Source organism: Ixodes scapularis, unplaced genomic scaffold, assembly GCF_016920785.2.
Source record: "Ixodes scapularis isolate PalLabHiFi unplaced genomic scaffold, ASM1692078v2 ptg000972l_1__unscaffolded, whole genome shotgun sequence".
Taxonomy (NCBI): Eukaryota; Metazoa; Arthropoda; class Arachnida; order Ixodida; family Ixodidae; genus Ixodes; species Ixodes scapularis.
In genome coordinates this window covers 225,469-238,189 of record NW_024610076.1, presented here as the reverse complement: position 1 = coordinate 238,189, position 12,721 = coordinate 225,469, and positions in this window count along the sequence as shown.

Here is a 12,721-nt window from a genome sequence, read left to right as displayed (position 1 = left end):
ATGGACACACCCTCACGCCGCCGGAAGCCCTGGCAGCAACTGTACTTATGCTCAATAAAGCGGGATGGGTTGGGTGGGTGCCCACTGACCAGAACCCGGCCGACTGCCCCTCTCGCCTCCACCGCACTCTTACCGTGGGGACGAGCGGGGTCGCCGCCAGGGGGCCGGAGCCTATATATTAGGGTGCCGTGCCCCTTTCGGGTCAGTCGCTGGGTTCCCACCACACCAGGACCCAGCGAAGCAGGTTTCTTTGTGCCGGATAGACCGAAAACTCAGAGTGGCAGACTCGTCCGGACCCCTTGGCGTGTGGTTTGCACTCGCCATCCTGCTTTTCTCATGCCGCCCAAGCAGCCTGCCCAGCCCCAACCAGGCGACGACCGAGGAAGTGATGACGATCTCCCGGACCCGCATACTTTCTCTGAAATGTTTAATGAGCATTCTCAACGCCTCGAACAAGTGCTCGTGGAAGACCGCACATCATCACTACGTGACTTACGTTCTTTTCTACGCGAGAACAACGTCGAAATGGCAGCTGCAGTGGCCGACGCCCTTAGTAGGGCATCCACCATCCCCGCTGGAACATCCCAGGCCCTCCCCGCCACCCAGCCAGCGGTCTCCGCCGCCCCGTCTGGATCCGTCTTCCCCGCCGTGCAGAAGGTTGCATCGACTGACGTTACCTGTTGACCTGCGTTGACAGGTTTACTTGATGGCCAGAATTGGCCCCCATGAAAGACATAACAGCACAGACTGTCGCCCGCACGCTCGTCGAAATGTGGATAAGCCGGTTTGGTGTACCCGAGACCATTACAACAGATCGCGGACGACAATTCGAATCGCTACTGTTTCAGAATCTGTCTCAGCTCTTGGGCACACACCACATACACACTACCGCCTACCATCCGATGTCCAACGGAATGGTCAAACGTTTCCACCGGCAATTGAAAGCGGCCATCAAAGCCCAAGATAAAACACTTTCGTGGACAGAGACCCTTCCCTTGGTTATGCTTGGCATCCGGACAGCGTTCAAGAGCGATCTGAACTGCACCGCAGCGGAGTTGGTGTATGGGACGTCCCTTCGCATCCCGGGAGAGTTCTTTCGCAAAGCCAGCAATCCCGCAATTGCCAGCGCGGAAGATTATGTTCATCGGTTGCGGCTCCTGATGCAGGACTTGCGGCCTGTGCCTTCACGAGTTCCTTCCACACGGAGCACCTTTATCAGCACAGACCTCGCGAAGTGTAGACACGCTTTTCTTCGAAACGAAGGCGTCAAAACGCCACTCCAACCTCCGTATGAAGGTCCGTTCCCCGTTATACACAGAGATACAAAGACGTTCACGATCCTTGTTAAGAACAAAGAACAAGTGGTAGCTATCGACCGAGTCAAGCCCGCCCACCTGGACTCAACCGCAACACCGCCTTTCCCACCTCCTTCTCATCCGACCTCGACCAGGGGTCCCCAGAAAAACTATGCGTGACACGGTTGCTCTTAGCGCTAAAAAGAAAACGCTTGGTCACTGCGCCTCCAAGCTAGGGGGGAATATTGTAGTGATCAGCCGGCGCGAGAAGAAGAGGAAGAGGACAAGCGGCACGAGACGGCTTTGGAAACGACGTTCGTCCCAGCTTCGCCACTCGGCCGCTTAACGCTTTTTAGATGTATATATGTATATATTAAATATTTATGTAGTCCACACGCTACAGTTCTAATGTATGTCGACTAAAACAGAAACATTCACGTTGCGTCAAATGAGTTTCGTCGTAACCAGCGAACGTCACCGCGTCGCCATCGCCACCGTAACCAAAATCAAAAACAAAGCAAGCTTCAAACTTTCGGTCGGTTTCAGCCAACGTTGGTTTCAGCTTCAAACCTTTAGGCTTAAAAAAAAAAAAAAAAAAGAAAAAAAAAACAGAAGAACGTTTTCCGAAATACATAAAGTGTCCCAGGTGCCGCCGTGCCCATGGGGCCATGGAACCAGCTGTGGGTTTGAGTCTACTTGGTGAGTACTCGCCTATTCACTTGACTTTTTCAGTGCTTTCTTTTCGGGGCGTTTTTGAAGTGTCCTCGTGTTTGTGTGCAGGAAGCGTGAAGGCGAACGCGGCTAACGGCGTGTGGGGCTCCTTGTCGTACACGTGCTTTGCGCATGGGATGACCTTCGAGCTTTTCCCAAGGAAGTCCCGCAACCGACCCGTCACTGAGCGAGCAGTCAGATTGCGGGAACGCAGGCAGAGGCGAAGGTCCCACCGAAGCCGGAGGGGGGGACGGGACTTCGTAAGTGTATCGGGAGCTTTATCTCGTGGATCGGTGGACAAGACGAGTTCTATAAATCGGGTGGCGCCTTGGTACCACCCAACTAGGCGGTGTGTTTCGCGGAACCCATGACTGCTAAACGTATCCATTACGTGCTGGCGCTCGTATTTGCACCCCGTTTGCTTTCACTGCGGGTGTTCGAATTCAGGTTCGATTCTTTGCATTAATGATGTTGCTTGCGAGGAGTTCTTTTTCGACTAGGGCACGAACTTTTTATACAAAACGCTGTATGTGTTGCACTTATTGTCTAGCCCTCTGGCTGTAGTTTATTGTGAAGCTTGTGGGAAAAAACGCGCATTGAGTAATTACAAAAAAAAAAGATATATATATATATATATATATATATATATATATATATATATATATATATATATATATAAATAAATAAATATTGTAGTGTCGAGTACCGTCCGACGACACTCTTGCAGAACGTTCACGTGCCGTGCAATGGCACTCCACTCGCGTCTTCAAAAGCCGTCCAAATGTCTTATGTAAAGCGAATTGTCAAAACGAGTTTTGCGAAGTTGTAGCGTAGCTTATTGTAATGTGTAACGTAGCTCGCCTCATAGGCAGCGGAGCCGGATTCGATCCACAGTGTGGGCTTACTTTTTAAAATATTTTTCTCGAACATTTTGTTTCGTCGAGGCATTTGGCGATATTTACGTCATTTCTTTTTTACCAGTAACACTGGAAAAAAAAAAGGATGTTGTCGACGAGACTTTGCTTAAAGGGGCCATGGAACCAGCTGTGGATCAACTTTTTGACTGGTTTTTAATTTGCACCGAACTTGAGCGCACTGAACGTAGTAACTTAATCTTTTCTCAAATTTCGCTTTATTTTAAAAGTTATAGGCAATTTAGAATTACAAAAACAAACAGCTCCTTCATGACGCGTAGGTCCTGGCTTAAGTGGCCGTGAACTAAAGGAGTAGTGAGCTCATAGAGCGCTCACGGCTGCCGCACTCCGTGTCGACGGCTCGAGAAAGCGCCACTAAAGCATGTTCTGGATAGGCTGTATGAGGCGGGTGGCCAGGGCGGCTTGCATTGCATTTGCTGCACGATTAAGGACTAATTTGGCATAACACTTCATTGGCCACAAACTACAGCAAACACGGTGTAAAGATCAGTTCAGAACGGGAGCCACTTCGCACTGCCATACCGCCAAATGGCCAAATCGCCAGCCAAGCCTGCGCCGAAAGCCTTCGGAACGCGCGAAACCGGTCGGATCCTCGAGCCGGTATACGACCGCAGCGCTGCCGCGTACATCCGGGACCTTTCTACGCTAGCTGTTCGTCGGAGCCTCATCCCACAAGCTTTTTCTAGTATGCGCCACTTTTTCCGGCGCTTGGTGGCGGGTTTGTTAATGAGTCTTTTCTTGTTTCCGTACTTTATAAACTACATTTGTTTCTTTTCTGATCTAAATTACCGAACAAAAACTACTTTCATACATAATTGAAACGGTTCGCATCACTTATATTTTGTTTTTCGACTAAAAAAAAGTGAAAGCCGCTTACAACTCCCTGTAACGCCGAATTAGAGCGCAGCTCTTGAGGAGGAGGAGGGAAGGGCGCTGGGGGGGGGGGTTAGACTAACCAGGGGGGGGGGTCACGTGACCTTGTGGGTCACGTGACCCCCAATGCCGATGATGTCATCACTAACGTCACTGATGATGTCATCAGTGACGATGACGATGCGGGTACCGATGACGTCATTAGTGACGTCACTGATGACTTCACCAGTGATGATGACGATGACGATGCGAATGTCGGTGACGTCATCAGTGACGTCGCTGACGACGTCATCAGTGATGATGACGATGACGATGCGGATGCCTGTGACGACATCAGTGGCGTCACTGATGACGTCATCAGTGATGATGACGATGACGATGCGGATGTCGGTAACGTCACCGGCATCCACATCGTCATCGTCATCATCACTGACGACGTCACTGGCATCCACATCGTCATCGTCATCATCACTGATGACTTCACCGGCATCCACATCGTCATCGTCATCATCACTGATGACGTCACCGGCATCCGCATCGTCATCGTCATCATCACTGATGACGTCACCGGCATCCTCATCGTCATCGTTATCATCACTGATGACGTCACCGGCATCCACATCGTCATCGTCACTGATGACGTCATCATCACTGATGACGTCACCGGCATCCACATCGTCATCGTCATCATCACTGATGACGTCACCGGCATCCACATCGTCATCGTCATCATCACTGATGACGTCACCGGCATCTGCATCGTCATCGTCATCATCACTGATGATGACGATGACGATGTGGATGCCGGTGACGTCATCAGTGTCGATGACGTCATCGGGGGGTCACGCGACATCGGCGGGGGTCACGTGACCTCGGGGGGTCACGTGACCTCGAGGAGGGGGCCACGTGACTCAGGGGAGTCACGTGACCTCGGGGGGTCACGTGACCTCGGGGGGCGTCACGTGCCCCCCACGAAGTCACGTGACCCCGGAGGGGGGGCTCGCGCGGTGCATTATGAGACATTTCCCATGATGCACCGCGCGGTTACGCCGACGCCGACGCCGACGGCGACGGCGACGCCAACGGCGACGGCGACGCCGACGCCGCTCAAGCCGGAAACGGGCCCCTAAGAGCTGCGCTCTAAAAAGCTTTTAGCGGCTTTGACCAGTGATAAGCCCAGGGCCAAAGACGTCACATATTGCACGCTTTCGGCAATGCAGGTCGCCCTCGTAGGTGGAGGAGGTTTCCGCGTTTTTCGGTTAAAATATGACTCACTGACATTTAGTTACTCTCTCCGTGCCCGCTGGCTTGCCCGAACCCCAAGAGACGTGGAAACCGCGAAGACGGTAGGCGCTTAAATATGATTGCAGGGCCCCTTTAACAAAATGGTATGGGCGTCCCTTTCCGAAGGTACATGGGGGACAGCGGGGCTGGACGCTGCGAGGCGTCATGTGCAATGGGGCCAAGTAGGTTAATAGTTTTGTAATTAGCAGCCGCATACTGTTGCCGCGAGGCGGCATGAATGTATGCGGGGGGTTGGTTAACGAGCTCCCCAGGGATACGTGTGCTGTTCGACTTTCTTTCGGACGGCACTTGTAGGCGCGGGTGGAGTGCCGTCGGACGGCACTGTAGACAGCCAAAAAAACAACAAAAAACGAGGTGTTTCGAACAACTTTCTTGAAGAGATCATGAACTGATTTTCAGCTACTTCCTCGTCAGCGTTCCTCCTCAGTACATAAGCAGAGTGAGAAACCATGTGGTCGTATTTCACTGAAACCCAAAGTTCTGCCAGCAGTCTGAGAGCCGGCATGGACAAAGCCCTACATAAATTTCACTCTTCACATTTTTGCAAGCGCTGACAACCATGAAAGGAGAGACGGGACAAGCGATGGCGGGGGGGGGGGGGGGGGGGGGGGGGGCGACCCTTTTTGTTATCGCTCAGCCGCACGACGAGGCATACTGCATGAAAGCGACTGGAGCAAGCGACCAGTACGATGAGCGACGTTTTCTAGTAATTCAAGAACCGAGCAGCGTTACAAGCGACAGTGAGAAATCTCCGTCGCTGTTGCCGATGCTCGACTCGTTGCTCATTAAATCGCTTACATGCGGTCCAGCCTTAATTGGCGACGAGCGCGACCGAAAGCGTCGCTGTGGTCGGCCTTCCACGATTGGCCCAAAAGCTGACTATGACGTCGGAAAGGGTATACCATCGACGGAAATAAGAGGAATGAAAGAACTTTAATTTCGACGGTGTTGGCAGTGCTGCTTCGAGAGCGCAATGATTTCAGGCTTCCACCATGCTATTTACAAACACCATCGAACTTGTTGTTCGCAAGGTAATGACGTCACAAGGGGGAACCATAGGAGGGCGCCACCGAAACATCTCGCCGCTAATTGTCTGAAAGCGAGAGACACGTGCCACGAGTGAGTGCCGTGCTGCCACCCACCTCCAAGTGCCTCTCATTTCAGGGCTACACTGTCATTTGCTTCCAAGTCCTGCACGGGCCTCCTGCTCAGGCGCTTTGATGCCACTTACGAAACTAGCACAAACTCGTCAAGGGGTTTCAGGTGGGGTTAGCCATCAGTTGTGTTTGCCGCACCATTCTTTACGGTGCCTCGACAGTCCACAGTCACTTCACAGTAACAAGTTGGGACGCCATGATGACAGCGGCACTTGTGCCTGCTTGTCTTATTCACTAGAGGTTTGAAGACCAACTGCAGACTTTCGACAACATGACACTTTTGGTTTTGAAACATCATTGTTGCTTCCTTGGGACAACTCTTAATACATGGTAGGAACAAGATAGCAATTGCACCAGTGGGGAATACGTCCAGGCACTATACCTGTGCTAAAACTTGCTTGAGCACCTGTTTATTTATGATTATCTTTACTCTTGCAGCGTTACCTGCGAGGCGGGGTTTCCCTACCAGAAGAAAAATTTGACTCGGCCATGGGCAAGGCCAAGTTCGACTCGCGCTGCTGATCCTGTTGTCCCGGTGCCTCTACAAGGGCGAGGACCTGGTCAATAGGAGTGTGACGGGCCAACCTTTCAGGCGTGACAAAAGTATGGCGCCGTGGGAAGGAAGCCCATTACACCTGTCAAAGTGGATGCAATTGCAGGTGCGTGCCTTGCTGCATATCGGCCTTCCCGGCTCTAAACTATGTAGAAATTGGCAGGTTTCAGCATCGTGCATTCTATAGGTTTTATAGACCATACGCGAAATAGCTCTTGGGTATCATCATCATGCCGCTCAGAGCGACATGTGGTGGGTTTTGATACATTGAATGTGCAAATGCCACTATACCTCGTCTCGCCTCAGCATGAACTAACTGCGAAAGCTGTGCAAGCGCAAGCGGGTAGCCTTGGCTGGAGGATGGAACCGCAGTATGTGTGCGTCCACAGGTTTCCAAAGTCAACGGCAGAAGCTTCCGAGGGTGTGCCAAGCATGCACTAGCAACTTCGGGAGGATACATGGGCACTGCTATCTTGGAAGCACTTTCTAAGAATAAAGAAAATGAAGACAGTTGGCAAAAACTTGAGTCTTAAGGCCCGTTCACAATCTTGCAACCGAGTACGACTGAGAGAGACGAAATCTGTTAAAACTTCTTAAAAGTTCTTAGGACGATGGTACACACTGGCATTCTGGCGCCATCTATGCGGTGACCCTGGAATTGCATTTTACAAGAGCGAAGGTTTCGCGGAATTTCCGAGGTCAAACGCGTGTAATACCTGTAAGAAAGGCTGGTTTATAACGTTGACAAAAGTTTTTCGAGCCAAGAAAGAAAGGATAATGCGCAAGAGAAATAGTAAATATGCCGGACCGCCAAGTTTACACTGCTACCCAATAGATGGCGCCAGTGTGTCCTCTCGTAAGAGGTTTTAAGGAACCCAGTTTCAAAAGGTCGCAAGAGTATGAACGGGCCCTTAGAGAACCATGCAGTGAACGGAAAACTTAACAGTTCATGCGCTCTTGGCATTTCATCAGGTTGTCGGCAGGCCTCTTCACGATGTATAATATGTGCATTACTTTGGTATTGGTTGATTTTTCTGGAAACAGGTGCCAGCAGGTACGGGCATAGACAATGGTAATTATATTTGTGCATCTGTACAACTTTTTTTGTTATTTTATTTTAAAGCTTGTTATTTAGTTTTGAAAGAACTTCGTGGTCCCCATGGCGAAGTTGGAAACATTATATTGGTGCGCTCAAAACCAGTCCAAGGTCAGAACTAATGCTAAGGCATCTAAAAAAAATAATGTGACCAGAAACAATGTCATTTATTATGTTGTCAAGCTAGGCCTCGCAAATGTTAGCCAAATCGGGTCCACTAATACCCACCCATGTAGGAGGGTGTCTTTAGTGTCCATGCTTGTTGTTTAATTAGACCTTGAACATGATTCCTTACTACGTAGGACTTGCATTACGAATGAGTTTCCTAGTTAACGGTGGTGTTCCTGTTACCAAACCATTGCATTAGATGGGCAGAAAATAAGAGTGAAGAAGTGAACTTTGGTCTTTAATGGCAAGTAGGTTCGTATGGAATCATTTTTGCTTCAGTGGAGGCTCAAGTATGCACGACACTGAAAGGGCTTTCCTTTCAGTTGACGGAGACGAGGGTACCACAAGAGCCAGCGAGGGAAAGAGAACGGGACCTCCTGGTGTCAACGCCTTGCCGCCTGCGTGGCTGTGCTTCAAACCGTGCAGTTTGTGCCGAGGTAAACAATTCGGCATTTTGAAAGTTTTGCGGATAAAAAAAAAACATGACTCACTTGCATGCCTTGCTGTAAACAATCCAATGCAGCACTGAAATTTGTGAGTTGCAGATAATGTCACAGGTAGGATAGATAATCTCTACATTCTCAGAGTTCTGTGGACAAAGGGGCTGCCCAAAGATTACACAGCAGGATGGCGCCCCGCTACAGAGCACCAGTTTATGTCGTACCATAGCCTCTTTTATACTGACAAAACCTGGCAGATTGCCACGAGGAGCGGTCGCCGAAATGGAAAAGGTGGAGTGGCATACAACGGAGAAGAGTCTCGCCACAGCGGACGCGGAACACGAAAAAAGTATGTTTTGGGTACTCGCCACTGCAGAAGCTGTGTGCTGACGTCCAGGTTCCCCGAGGAATGGCTCTTTAATGCTCTGTGCTACCAAATCCTCACGTTCCAAATCTGTGACCAGGCACTCTATGACTCCGTCGTCGAACTGGCAGGTTTTGTGAGTATAGAGGTGCTATGGTCATACTCTAATTCACTTTACTCCTTTTTTTTCAGTGGGAGAGCATCTTTTTGTTTGCATTCTTAAAAAAGAGGGTTAGACTGTTATGATTAAATTGGTGCGGACAACCACTAACAAGCTCTGTTTGCTGTCGTCAGGGCCTACGCTATTCTTATCAATGCCGATCTTCGCAAAAGAAAACAAGATGGGGGAAGCGACAAGAGCAGAGGAAAGCCGTGCCGTTTGCGTGGTCGATGTAACTACGCATGCTGAAGAGAAATCACATGTAACTATGGTTGTTTAAAGATGAATCTGTTTGAAAGGGTGTCTTCGCTATGCCAATCTGTAAACATATTTTTTTTAAAGCTGGAGACCAAGTGAGATAAGTATCATCTGCTGTCTTCTCCACTGGTTATTTCAATATTTTATAAGGAGTACTTGGCCATGACTTCAAAAAAAAAGCAACCAAAGACCAGATTCGGGCTCATGTTGGAAGGCGGGTCTTTCCTGCCAAACTTCAGAAACATTTATCTAAGCAAAGATGATAAACAAATTACTATTAGTTTTAGTGTCCCACCATTTCTGCATGCAAAAGATGCCTATATAGGTACAGGAAACGAAAAGTTATAGGAGACTGTAGTGCAGAGATGCATTATGCACTCTTTTTTTTATTGTTGATGAGTGACGATGGAAATTGTAATGATTACTACCTTGTTGTAGGCCTTGTACATGAAGCATTCCCTCACATGCACACAGGTGTTAAAGCAAGCTTTAAGCCCTCTCTAAATTCCATCGTGGCTTGCTTTCGTTACAACTAAAAGGGAAGCACAATAAGATGGGGACGAGAAAGGAAGAAACAAGCGCTCACTACCAACTAGTTTACTCAGAAAAAAAGTTTTCCCTTCCTTTCTTGTCCCTGTCTTAACGTACTCTTTTCTTTCATTGCAGCCACGAAGCACCTTGCCCAGCAAAGAATTTTATAATGCTTTCTTTGACTGTACTAGACACTCTCAGTAGATAAGCCCCAGTCTTGCCTAGCACCTAGCGTATGCAGGGTGCTGCAGAACAGGTTCAGCTAGACTTGGTATCCTCCCCTCTTTCCTCAGTAGGGACCGTGCCCCTTGTGCTTCAAGTGCTCTCAGTGCACTTACTGATTTATTATTTACGTTCTCTTTGAGCATTAAATTGATATTCTTTTAAAAGAAAAAGCAGACAATAGCAGCAGCAGCCTCCCCCGCCCCTCCACTCTCTATCTCTCTCAATGGGAACATTTTAGGTTCCTCCTGATGGCTCAAATAATTTTGAATGCAATAATCTGCACTTTTATGGTGTCCATCTGTAACCTGATACATCATCAGGGTGTCTACAAACCTGAAATTCTCAGGGAAATCGTCAAAAAGTTGGCTTCATCAGGGAAAATGACCACTGAAAGTGGAACGGCGATACGAAACAAAGCTTGATGGTTGCGCATGGGCATGACTATGCTGATTAATGTTTCCGAATTATGATCCTTTGACCCAGAAGTGGTCAGGAAGTTTTTATCAAAATAGTCAATGGAAATTCTAGAAAAGTCAAGGAATTTGAAATCAGTAGTTTGGTAGACACCCTGATGCACTGGTTCCACCGTACGAAACGCTTCACAATCAAGTGAGAATTGGGGAAAGCGAAATATAGAAAGGCAGCAATGGACGTCTGCCTCACTTGCCTTCACTCTGCTGCATGGACTTTCCATCTATGACACTGCGGGCACTTGACATGTCCTCGACAATTTTACTTTGCGCACCTACAACTTCGTCTGACTTCCAGAACCTATTTCTTATCATTGGCTTCTTTTTTCCCAGGACCCAGTAAAGACTTCCGGGAACTCGGTGTTACTTTTCACTGGAAAGCACCCATGGACATCTGGCAGCATGTGCGTTGTCTGCGAGGACCTATGAATTGAGATCCTGGACTTTTCAGCAAGAATCTCTCGGGTATTAGCCATGTACTGAGCGTAGAAAGGTCAGTATGTGGGGGGGAATCGACGAAGCACACTTTTTGTGCTTGAGCACCCTCATGGGTAAAAAAAATACAAAGATTTCGGTAAGAGCTGTGAAAGTTGTGACAGCACTCGGAGCACATTCCTAGAACAGGGAAAAATAATTACCAATATTGGTTACTGGTTTAATGTTTTCATATGTATTTGGTGAATATTCCAGCTATAATACAAAGGTTTGTGTGTTTCATTGTGTATCTAAACTTCTGTTTGATTTTTTTTGTGCATCTGTTGATATGAGGATTCAAACCATAGAAGAAGAAACTGCAAATAGAAAAACAAAGCTTTGAAAAAACAGAAAGTAGGCAAACAAAGCTTTTAGGAAACTTGTTGTCCTTTTTTAAATTCTAATTTAATCCTCAACATCAAGCAGGCAAAGTAAGCCTCCACAAAACTTGCCATTGTAATTTATTTTCGTTCTTGTCTAATAGTTATACCAGCTTTGTGTATTAGTTTTATTTCTTATGATGTTATTTGTTTAGTGTTTGTGATAAAACCCCTGTGATAAGCCGAAGCAGGCTTTTGAGCCAATATGTATCGCATTAGTTTCTAATAATGTAATTGTTTTAAATACTTGTAGCTTGTTTTGCAGTGCCTGCATGGTAGAACTCATGAAGTTGCATTTGCACAAATGGCAGTGATTTGAGCTGAGAGAAAACAGCTATCTTTATTGTTAAATTTGAAGATTCCTGCAATTTATTGCCACCCACCTGTCCACTCAAAGCAGGCATAAAGCAACAGAATATGCTCGTTCACACCAGCTCTTGCCAATAGTATACACATGTGACAAAAAAGATATACAACCTATTGTAAATGATAAGTATAACCAAACTAATAGAAAGTTAAGCTGCCAATTAAAAAAACTTTTACTTTTTTTGTTTGTGCAAATTCCAATGTAACAAAACAATGCTGTCCTGAAAGCTTCTGTTGTGTTTCATGATAAATTTTAGAGCATCATTCAATTCAGCATCGTTAAGACCATCATCGTTCATTTTTCCATGTTTCATTGCAGGAAATTGTAAGATATCAGCTCTGCATTTCGACGTTTACACTTGCAGACAATTGATGTTACCGCTTCTTTTAGGTGGAATCGAAGTTTCCATTTCAACTTTTATACTTTCACACAGTTGATGTTACTACCCTTGTTTTAGAGAAATTCAAGTTGAACCTCGCAGGCGGCAAGAAGTCTCCTAATGAACAAAATGCCTCCCTTTGTTCAACAAACTGAGACTTGACTAGGGCTCCAGACAAAGTGAGAGTCAGCACTGACTATCTTTCGGAGTGTCGCTCATACACTCCCATGACTCTTTTGCGATAGGAGTCGGGGACTCTTCATAAAAGGAGGGTTCTCACAACTCTTGTTACAGAGTCACGGGGATTACCAGGAAGGAGTCGTGCGACTCTTTTTTTCCGTTGGATAAGAGTCGTTAAAGAGTCGCAGTTGACTACGTCACCTGGAGTCGCCCATACACTACCATGACTCCAGTGTGATGAGAGTCGCAGGACTATTCTTTAAATAAGAGTGAAGTGACTCAACAAACTGGAGTCGTGGAAGAGTCAAATCTGTAGCGCGCAAAGGAGTCGTGGCGACTCTCTTTAAAAAAAGAGTCGAGGGACTCTACAAACTGGAGTCGATTCTGCGGCGCGCCAATA